We start from the raw sequence: 12,037 nt of genomic DNA on the forward strand, positions 1-12,037 counted from the left end.
AAATTGACTACCGCAGCATTCTAGGAGAAATTATGTGTGGGGTTTGCTTGTTCGTTGTGAACAACCCCAGCAATGGCTTATGGTCTATAAAGACCGTGAAGTGGCGACCATACAAAAAGTCATGGAACTTTTTTATGCCAGCCACCATGGCCAAGGCTTCTCTGTCTGTGCGTAATTATGCTCCGCAGAAGACAGAGTCCTTGAATAGTATGCTACAGGAACTTGTGTTCCATCAGCCTTGAGGTCACTTAAGATAGCCCCGATCCCATAAGGGGATGCATCGCAGACTATACACACCGGCAGCTGCTCATTGAAATGAGTGAGAACAGCATTTGACGACAACAATGCCTTGACTCAGTAAAACTCCTTTCGTGGACTTGTGTCCACTTCCGTGGAGCCTGTTTGTCCAAGAGCCGGTGTAATGGCTCTGCCACTGCAGCTTTGTGGGGGAGGAAGGAATGGTAAAAATTTAGAAGCCCAGGGAAGGCTTGAAGCTCACTCTTCAACTTGGGACTTGGGCCCTGCTGAATTGCTTTGAGCTTAGATTCAGCGAAACCCCAAGAATTCAGTGGAAGTTACTCCAGTTTTGCATTTTTTCTGCTTAAGCTTCAGCCCCGCTTCGCAGAAATGCAGCAAAACAGACCAAAGCCTTTCAGCCAGGTTTTCAAGTCATTCCCCAGCGATGAGGACATCATCGAAGTACAGACAAACTCCCTCAATGTTACGGAGCATTCGCTCCATCACACTTTGAAAAATGCCAGGGGCTACATTAACCCTGAACTGCAGTCTCCTGTCTTTGAAAGCTCTCCGATGCGTTACGATCGTCTGGGCCTCAGCCACTGCATCATCAACTGGTAGCTGTTGATAGGCCTGAGCCAAATCGAGTTTGGCGAAAACTCAGCCTCCTTTAAGTGAGCCCAAAATGTGGCTCACCAAAGGCACCGGATAAGAGTGCTGCTGTAATGCTTTGTTTAGCGTGGATTTATAGTCAGCACAAATGCAGACTTCCCCTTGAGTGGCATGACTATGGGTGTTTCCCATGGACTGCTATCCACAGGTTCCAAAATACCTTGCTATAGCAGTTTATCCAACTTGGCATTAATCTTTTGCTTAAGCGCAAAAGGCACCCGACGAGGCTTAATCCTAATCAGTGCAAGCTGTGTAGCCCAGTCACTTGAATCCCAAATGCCTCGAACCAATCGAGTCCGATTAGACTCGTGCAGTCACCCTCAACCACGACGATGTCCAGAAACCCCTCAAATTGCTTACGCTGCACTCTGAGTGTGGCCTCCCCTTTCACACTGACTTGGGAATTCTGGAAGTCAATTAAGATAAGATCCGACGGCCTGAGTTTAATTCTCTGACTGCTCCTATAGCTGATTTGCTTGAGGGTTTTCTGGGAAATGATTGACAGAGCTGAACCCATGTCCAGCTCCATCGTTAAAGGGACCCCCTGCAATTTGACATCAAGACACCGCTTCTTTTTTAATGGCTGGTGAGCCCCTGTTCTCAAAACGCTCCTGCGGAACGTGCAGAAGCCCACGCTATTCTGGCTGGGGACCCTGATACCTTTCCGAGGCAACTCTTCCAATGGACGGTCCTTCTTCTGACCCAAACAGACAGCAGCTATGTGGCCTTGTCGGCCACACACCTGGCAAGTAGCAGAGCGAAAACGGCAGTCAGAGCGCTTGTGGTGTCCTCCACATCCAAAATACTGAGGAAATAGAACTGCCTTGTCAGACCCCTTGTCAGCTCGCTCTTGGGGCCTTCTCTCTACTGGCTGCTGCAGAAGGTCGACCTCGTATTCGGAATCCAGTTCAGATACCTCTCGAGCAACCTCTTGATGGATGGAGCCTGAACTTGTAGGGTTCTTGGAAAGCCGCAAGGCCTTTACAGCTGCTCCCGCTGCTTCGTCAGCTGTGATCTCCCTTAGCGCATCTTGGAAGGAAACGTCTTCCTTCGCAAAAATCTTTTGTTGCAGCTCTCAGCTCCTCAAGCCACGAACTAGCCGATCACGCAGCCGTTCTTCTAAATCTTTGAATTCACAGGGCCCTGCAGCTTGCCATAGAGCAGCAATAAAGTCCGCAGCAGACTCTCCTGGACGTTGGTCTCGCTGTTCGAATGCATGACGCCATGTGATCACTGAAAGCTTTGGTTCAAAAGCTCTCTTAACATTTTCTTAAGTTCAGTATAAGCAATGGATTCCAACTGCGCTGGGGCAACCAAATTCTCAGCAATATCAAATGTCTCTTGCCCCCAGACACACAGTAATGTTGCGGCTTTGAGTCTGTCCTCCCGAACCTGGTTTACCCGAAAGTAGTTTTCTACCCGGGCAACATATGAACTCCAACATTCAGGGTGCGCTGTATCAAATTTGGACAGACGCCCAATCTTAGCCATCGCTCCTCCTTGGTGGCCTCGTCAATGCCTCGTGCTGCTCCTGCTTGTGAAGGGGTTCCAGAACGAATCTTGCCGAACTCTCCTCCAGCGTTTTCATACTGGCAAGCAGAGTCACACAAGTTGGAACGCCGAACCTCCCAGCCTTCGGCCTTCCGTGGTGAGTCAGCCTACATTTCTCTGCAGCATGATCCCACCTTTGTCGCCAATGTTCTGTTCTGTGCCTTAGTAAGGCATTGAGATGAGGCAGGAGTCATAATAGTTGTTACTTTATTAAGCTTTAATAAAACCTCATCAGAACCACCAACAAGATGGCGCAGATGTCTTTTATACCCTTTTGCCAATAAATGCAACGTATTTTTCCCACTTTGCGCATGCACAATAGGCTGGCCCGAGCAGCCATGTGTTCTGCCCAGTCTCTCTGCAGCTTCCTGCACCTGCTCAGTTAATCACAGGCCCAGGACATAACAGGCTTCAACTGCCAGAATTCCCTAGCCAGCATAGCTGGCTGTGGAATTTTGGGAGTTGAAGTCTACACTCTTCAAGCTGCCAGGATTCAGAACTACTGGCTTAAAGAGACATCTGGTTGAAATCCATGGGAGAGAGAATGCTAGACTAGATCGCTTTGAATCTAATTAATCAATATTTTATTTATATTCCTCTTAAGGTGACCAACCATCCTCCTTTAGGGAGGACAGTCCTCCTTTTGTGAGTTTTGTCCTCCCTCGAAAAGTGTCCTCCTACATGTCCTCCTTTTTGATATTTGAAGACTAATCTGCAGGGCTTTTTTTTTTTCTCACAGAACGCTCAGAATGGCGTTCTGACACCTTTTTTTAATGTTGTTTTTTTTAACTTTTGCATGAGCTGTGCTACTCCCCCATTGGCTTTCAAGAGCCAATAGGATTTGCTGCTGAGCGCGTCAAAACACCCGGCCAGCAAACTTTGCACATGTAAGTTGTCTGCAGCGAAGACGAATTGCCGGGAACTTTGCACCCCTCCCTGCTACCCAACTAATCTACTAGTTAGTCCCGAAGATATCTGGAGGAGACTGGAGCAGCGACGCCATGGTAACTTTCTTTTGATCTTTGGCCCTGTTAGGACAATAATGGCTGCGGGCGCAAGAGGCAGGGACGGCGGGGCTACTGCGGATGGGGGTGTGAGGGGTGGTGGTGGCCGGCTGCCCCACTTGCTGTGGGAGCCACAGGGCCTGCTCTACCTGGGGCTGCTCAGAGTGGGCGGTGGTGCTAGTGGGGCGGCTGCAGGCAGGGTGTGTTGATGGCGGGCTGCCCCCCAGGGCCAGAGCCAGCACAGCTGGTGCTTTGGGAGCCTCGGCACCCGCTCTATACGGAGGGGCAGCAGTGCTGGCGGGGTGGCTGCGGGCAGGGGCATGGCATGTAAGCATAATTACAATATAAAATGTTATTGTTACAAATGTTTTTTTATTATGCATTTATCATATTATAGTGTATTCTGTATTATTGTTGCAATGAATAAAATGTTTCTTTTATTTACGATATTTTTTTCTTCAATTTATTTGTGTCCTCCTTTTCATTGTAAAAAAGTTGGTCACCTTATTTCTCTGCAATATCTCATCCACCATCTTCTAAGTGCTAATGATTCAGGAGTTAAAAACAACAACAAGCTGTCAACCCTGTTCCTCCGTCTACCCACCCATACCTTTAGCCGACTTTTCTTTGGGTGTTCCCTGATTAGTTTCCTTCCCTAAATGGTTTTCAGGCTAGCCAACACCAAAATTGCAAAAGACAGTTTCTCAATGGATTGTGAATAATCCCTGAGCAAAATGTCGGGGTAGAGGGGAGGACAGTAGCAGAGGAAGGCTGCCACTGTTGCTATTTTTCCACTGTACATCATGGTTGTATACACATTCCATGCTTAATCAGATGGGGTAAAGAATAACAGAATAACAATTGGAAAGGACCTTGGAGGTCTTCTAGTCCAACCCTCTATACCCGTGGTGGAGAACCTATGGCACACGTGCCACAGGTGGCACACAGAGCCCTCTCTATGGGCACATGCACCGTTGCCCCAGTCCTAGGCCTTCAGCTGGGTTTTATAAAATCTTTTCGCTTTAGGCCTCGGCTGCCGTGTGCAAAAAAAAAAAGGTACAATCAATCAATTTCAACTTCTCGCGGAAAAAAAAGATTTTGCAAAGTTGGAATTGATTGAACTTTTTAGTCCTACCTAGTCTGCCGTTACTACTGCAGCCATGCCCACCCAATGGGCCACGCCCACCTGGCACCTGATGATACATAAGTGGGTTTTGGGTTGCAGTTTGGACACTCGGTCTCTAAAAGGTTCGCCATCACTGCTCTATAGGAAACCCTATACCATTTTGGACAAATGGCTGTCCAGTCTCTTCTTAAAAACTTCCAGTGCTGGAGCATTCACAGCTTCTGGAGGCAACTCGTTCCACTGATTAATTGTTCTGACTGTCAGGAAGTTTCTCCTTAGTTCTAGGTTGTTTCTCTCCTTGATTAGTTTCCATCCATTGCTTCTTGTCCTGCCTTCAGGCGCTTTGGAGAATAGCTTGACTCCCTCTTTGTGGCAGCCCCTGAGATATTGGAACACTGTTATCATGTCCCCCCTCGTCCTTCTCATCATTAAACTAGACATACCTGGCAGCCACATTTTCACAAGCTAGCAAGCTTGATTTGTACAATTAGTTTCACTTAGCATTTTGCTCAGACACAAATCATTTAGGGAGTATATGGTCCTTCTATCAACACTGTATGTGATTAAAGTTTTAGAGTGCCGCCATGCTTTACCATCCCCATTTCCATTTTGGGGGGAACAATTAATTTTTGGACCAAAGGTTTTATAGAAAGAAATATTTAATTCTTCTCCTAACAAATATTGTATAGTGGAGTGCTGGTCTTAAATACACGTTTAGGAGGATAGCACATGAGCCTCTAATCCTATCTCTGATTCTAACAAAGGTATCCATGCTGCAGGATATTCATTCTCTTATCTGTAAACCTCACTGAAGTTAGTTTTGTTTTGTAAAATGTGATGAAACCAAGTTTTTAGGAAGAACATTTTTTTTAATCCCACTGAGCTTCTGAATAAAAAAAAAGGTGTGAAAACAGACCCTCAAAACAGGATGTCATTAGAGATACAATCATGAAATACACTACCATTATCACCTTGCCTTCAGTTGGTTTTAATCTATTTTTTTTCTCTGTAAGAAAGACAATGTGTGGCCCTTTTCTTAGCAGAAAGGAAATAGAACCTATTCAGGAAACAGTTGGGTTACAGCTAACTTATTTCAAAATAATCCAGCTTCCCATTTCAAGTGGCTAAACTTTGGTTCCTGAAAGTAATCATAATATTGTTCTCATTTACATAAGGCACACACAGAATATGCCATGAATCACAGTTTCTGTGAATGTTGATTAGAAAATTATATCGGTTTTATTCTACTTTTAGTTGTCATGGATTCTACCCCTCCAAAAATTTAGATATTATAAATTTGAGGAACATATGTAGCTCAGAAAGCAGAGACATCACCCTGCCAACAAAAGTACATATAGTCAAGGCCATGGTTTTCCCTGTTGCAATGTATGGATGTGAAAGCTGGACCATAAGAAAGGCTGAGTGCAAAAGAATTGAGGCTTTGAACTATGGTTTGGAGAAGTCTCCTGCCAGTGCCCTGGACTGCAAGGCGATCAAACCGGTCAGTCCTAGAGGAGATCAACCCTGACTGCTCTTTAGAAGGCCAGATCCTAAAGTTGAAACTCAAATATTTTGGCCACCTAATGAGAAGGAAGGACTCACTGGAGAAGAGCCTAATGTTGGGAAAGATTGAGGGCAATAGAAGAAGGGGATGACAGAGAATGAGGATGGAGTCACTGAAGCAGTAGGCGTGAGCTTAAATGGACGCCAGAAGATGGTAGAGAACAGGAAGGCCTGGAGGAACATTGTCCATGGGGTCACGATGAGTCAGACACAACTTCACAACTAACAACAACATGTAGCTCAGAGTGAAATCATTGGGTCCTTGGTGTTCTCTGAACTTAGTTGTTTTCCTGCAAAGGTTTCATTACCAGACTTGATAACATTATCAATGCTGAAGGAAGTACTGGCTATAAGAGGACAATCAACCCAGCCTTTCTCAGATCTTAATATTTAATAATCAAAGGTAATTCTTTTTTAAGCGGGGCCATTTAGAGCAGTGTTTTTCAAAACCTGGCAACTTTAAAATATATGCACTTCAGCTCCCAGAATTCTCCAGCTAGGAGGTTAGCTGGGGAATTCCGAGAGTTGAAATCATCCATCTTAAACTTGCCACGTTTGAAAAACACCCATTTAGAAAGTTACTCTCCTTTTTGATTTTGGGAGTTGTAATAATCAGGAACAATGAGCGACAGCAGGAGGGTTTTCTACAGATGATTACTCTTCTTCTACTGGCTTAAAAAAAAGCAATTAGATGATAATGATGCAACCATAGAGGAGCCAACAGAAAAAGATTAGGATGGAAACAGTAGTGGGATTCAAATATGTGAACAACCGGTTCTTTGTATGGATGCCGCTTCCGGAAGTCCGTTCTGAGCCTGGGCAACAACAAATTAGCTACCGGTTCTGCCAAAGTCGTGCGAACTGGCTGAATCCCACCACTGGATGGAAAACTGTGTACCTGCAGGTATTCCGTAGATACATTATTCCTCCTGCCCAATGCGAGTGTTTGGGGCAATGCTGGTGGAGTAAATGGTAGCCCACTACATTCGTATTTAATGTTGTAAGCTGTCCAGAGCTGATGTTGTAAGCCGCCCAAGTTGCCTTGCAGAGGGATGGACGGCAAACAAATTTATGGTTCACCGCATAGTCAGCCAGATGTACAGACTTTATTTGGCATTTTTGTCTACCTATCAAGTCCTTTCCAAGAACCTAGGATAGGCAAATGTGGATGTTTGATGGTGTTACAGATTTTGTCGTAGGATGTTCCAAGTAAAGCTGCCATTTGCAATTGACTAATGGTGAATTTGTCACCATTTGAACACCTCCAGCCTTGACAAATTCACCAACAGTCAATTGCAAAAGGCAGCTTTACTCGGAACAGCTTACATCCTGCGACGATATTTGTAACACCATCAAACATCCACATCTGCTTATCCCAGGTCCTCGGAAAGAACTTGATCAGTCACAAAAATGCCAAATCCAATCTGAACATCTCACTGACTATATGATAAACCAGTGGTGGCGACCCTATGGCACATGTGCCAGAGGCGGCATTCGGAGACCTCTCTGTGGGCCCGCACGTCATGCCCCAGAGATGGCAACCGTCCCTCTTTAACCAGCCGCCCGCTAACTCACCGAGGTCCCACAGGGCTGGATGCATCCCAGCACCCATGCGCTCGCTGGCCTCTGTGTGCAGGGGCCAAGGGTGTCAGGCAGCATCCGCCCGGCCCCTGCCTCACCTTGCCCTGCTACAATGGCACCCCCTCCCTGTCTCACCTTGCCTCACCCCACAGGACGAGCCTCCAGCCCACCGCCCCACCCGCCAGAGATCCCCTGGATCTCCCACAACCCTGCCCGGCCCCCACATGCATCCCTCCCCACGAGCAACATTGAGGTGACCACACTCACCTTGGCCACACCTACCGAGTTTGCCATGACCACCACAGCCATGCCCACCCAGTGGGCCACGCCCATCTGCGATAAATAAGTGGGGTTTGGTTTGCAGTTTGGGCACTTGGTCTCTGAAAGGTTCGCCATCACTGTGATAAACCATAATAATATTGATGAATAGGAAGAAGAAGATCAGCAGGGCTGGGAGAGATAGCGAGGATACAAGATCTCAGAGAGTTCCATCTACCAAATGAGTTGTCAGAAGAATAATTTGGGGTTCCAGTTCGAGCAGGGCTTGTGCAAGAATAAAGAAGAAATGAGATCCAGACAGCTGTGAGGAAAGAAGAAATATTTATTCCTAAAAGCAAGGAGTTTAACTTTAGGGACAGCTGCAGAGAAATGGGGTACAGACTTTTATAGGGGAGCTACTCCTGGTGTGGAAGTGTCTAGCTGCTAATTCTAGAGCAGGGGTCTTCAAACTTGGCCCTTTTATGACTTATGGACTTCAACTCCCAGAATTCCTCAGCCAGGCAAGCTGGCTGAGGAATTCTGGGAGCTGAAGTCCACAAGTCATAAAAGAACCAAGTTTGAAGACCCCTGTTCTAGAGTGACACTTGAGGGGGCGTGTACATATGTGTGTAGGTATGTCTATGATGTTTATTCTTGTGAATATGCAGTTCCACTGGGAGACCTAATTTAATTAACTATTTGTGCAACTTTATCCTTTGATATGTGGATTAGGTCTGGGTAACTTATTTGGGGGTTTGAGAAAGTGAAGGATTTTCCCCCCGTTTGCTATTTTTCCTTAATTAATTTAGTTTCAGCTTGACGGTCACTTATCTAGTGGAGACGTTGATTCTCAGTCCATTGTGGATTCTGTTAATGTTTTAAGGGAAGATGGAAAGAGTATAAAGAATCAAATAAAACTTATTACAGAGGTAAGTCATCGGAATGACAGCAAAGCAGTGCTATCTCTCTAGCCTGTCAGAATTACACTGTTTCTGAAAGTGGAACGTGCTAATGCATTCTCCTGTGCAATAGCCAAAAAAGGAAATTAAGTTTTGCTTACTACAGACTTTCTCCAAAACTGGAGAAGTGCTATATCTAGCCTTTCATAGGAAGTCAAAATATTTTGCTTTCTAACTATTATTGTATAATGTACGGGTTATATCATTCCACATTTTAAGTTTAGATAAGATAAAGAACAGATTAATGCAGGATAATTCACTTTAATATTTGACCAGTGCTAAAATGATTGGTCTTACACACTTCCTGAATAGAAGGTTGTAGTTGTGAGTGTGAATACGATAGGAAATTTGTCCTATTTTTTGTGAATTGTGAATTGTAACTTATGTGCTTATGGTTTTTAAATAGCCTCTGGACTAGGATTAGAGCTCTGGACTAGAAACACAAAAACAGAAGTTGCATTTGTCTATGTCCAGAGGTTCAAAGAGGAACTATAAAGAGGAGATGCTCAAAAATAAATATTTGATGGAGAAAATAGCATAGGCAAAGTGAGCAGAGAATTTAAAAAAAAAAAAAAAAAAACAGGATAGCATGTGAGCAAATGACCCTTGCAGAATGGGAAAAAAATATATTTTTCTTCAAATGTGGGGAGGACTATACCACTTGGTGCATTCTCCGATTTGCATTGAGGAATACTGCTCCTTTAAATATTAGAGTCCCTGCTTGAAAACTAATCTACATTTGGTGTTGAGTGGAACCCCCCCCCTTTATTGCTATTATGGTGCTTGATAGCCGTTATTTTTCTGTATATCCAATTGTTGAAAGAAAAGCTTTCATCATGGTTCAGTCCAAGCCGGGGATAAACAATATGGCGACTGCTTTAGAAAGAAGGTTGCAGTTTATTGAAGAGGAGAGCCAGACAGAAAGATGGCTCTGGCAGAAAAGAGAGCGAACATATGTAGGGAGTGGGTTTTTATACCCTCTGGAGCCTTTTGTTTGTGGAATTGTTCCTGTAGCATGAACTTTGACCTGAGTCTGAATGTGCCCTTTGGTATCTCTGTGTTAATCCTATTATGTCCTGTCCTAGAGTTTGGGTGGGGTATGTAGATTTTAGATGTCTTTGTCTTCCTAAGCTTCTAGCTGGAGGCCACCAACCTTCCTGAATGGATTATTTATATCTGCATTTCTACAGAGCTGATTTCTGCTTGGGGAGGGAGACCTGGGACTATTAAGAAAAACTGGGCATGCTTTTCTGCCTCTTTAAGATCCTTTGAGGAAATATATTTTCCTGCCCTTTTAATATTTCCTTCTCTGGGGGGCTGACTTCCTGCACTATTTTCATTGTGTGTACAGTATGTTTTAGTATTATGTGGAAGTTTTCTTTTCAGTTTATTATCTGTTTTTGTTACTGTGCACTACCCAGAATTGTTGTTGTTGTGTTGCTAAGTCGTACTTGACTTTTTGTGAGCCAATGAACCATAGCAAGCCAGGCTCCCCATCTTCCACTGTCTCCTAGAGCATGGCTTTTCAACTTTTTTACCGATTGTACTACTTTTAGGATATGGCAATATTTGAGTACCACCTAGCACAGTGTCAAAAACTTGATGACCAAAACAAAAACTGTTCAAAGTTGCAATTGCACTGAAATGACTTATGACCATTTTTCACACTTATGACCATTGCAGCATGCCCAGGGTCATGTGATTTATATTTGGATGCTTGGCAACTGATTCATATTTATAATGGTCACAGTGTTCCAGGGTCATGTGATCCCCTTCTGCAACCTTTTGACAAGCAAAGTCAATGGCAGAGCTGCTGGTGGCCAAGTGCTAAGGCGGGACTTCCTTTCCTCCCTCCCTTCCCCCCTTTTTCTCATTCCCATTTCCTTCTGAAGGAAGAATTTGAACCCCCCCCCCATATTTTCCCTCTTCCATATATTGATCAAACAAGGAAAGGCCTCCAGAGAGAGAAAAGACAAGCTGCTGAGTGAACTAGCTTAAAAAGGCACATTCCCCTTTAAGAATTAGCTACTGTCTAGAAAGAAAAGTAAGGAGCACAGCCGGCACTTAAGGAAGGAAAAAAAATGTAAGTACTGTCTGCTGGCTAAGGCAACCTCCCCAAATGGCTCCATTCATAAGTAAAGGAACGCTACAGGCAAAATCCATTCAGGAGAAAAATACTTCAAAATCCCTTGCAGCAAAACTTACAGCCAACAACAGCAGAGCAATAGAAGCTAACACAAGACATCAGCCATCAGCCAAATAGAAATTGCCAAACACTCCTTAAGAACACAAAGCCCTCACTGCACAAATCCCAGAACTTCAAAGTCACAAAAGCACATAAGAATCCTTCCACTCTCCATCTCCTTCTCTCCTCCGTGCCTCACTTCCAGCCATTGCTGCCTTTTCATTCCTCTTGGAGAGCGACCCCTCCCCTGCTGCATTTCTTGCCTGTTTGCTGCTGCCAGCACAGGTGGCTGCCACAGCAGCTGTAGATCGGCTCATGGCCAGCCTGCTTGATCTCCTCTCCCCCTCCACCCTACCCCTCCTTCTTCTTCCCCTTCGGTGCAGCTGACTTTACCTCCTCCCAAGGCTGCTGCTTTTTTCATCTCTCCCTCTCCTGCCCAAACTGTCTCCTTTTATAGGCTCTCCTGTCTCCGCCCCCCTCCTCCTTTCTCATGGGAGAGGGTGAGCCTGGGGCCTTTGCAGCTCCAGAGGACTCTCTCACTGTAAGTCCTTACCTGTGCTGGCTCTTTCTCTCCCCCACTACACTTAGCTAGGCAGGGCTGTGTACCATCTGCCACTCATTAATGTACCACAAGTGGTACACATACCACCAGTTGAAAAGCCCTGTCCTAGAGTTCCCCAAATTCATGTTCATTGCATCAATGACACTATCTATCCATCTTGTTCTCTCCCAGCCCTTCTCCTTTTGCCTTCAATCTTTCCCAACATCAGGATCTTTTCCAATGAGTCCTCTCTTCTCATTTGGTGGCCAAAATAATTGAGCATCAGCTTCAATATCTGTCCTTCCAAAGGACAGGGAGGGTTGATTTCCTTCAGGATTGATGGATTTGATCTCCTTGCAG

This window comes from Crotalus tigris, unplaced genomic scaffold, assembly GCF_016545835.1.
Source record: "Crotalus tigris isolate CLP2741 ecotype Arizona unplaced genomic scaffold, ASM1654583v1 scf7180000024427.8105951120:4207309, whole genome shotgun sequence".
Taxonomy (NCBI): Eukaryota; Metazoa; Chordata; class Lepidosauria; order Squamata; family Viperidae; genus Crotalus; species Crotalus tigris.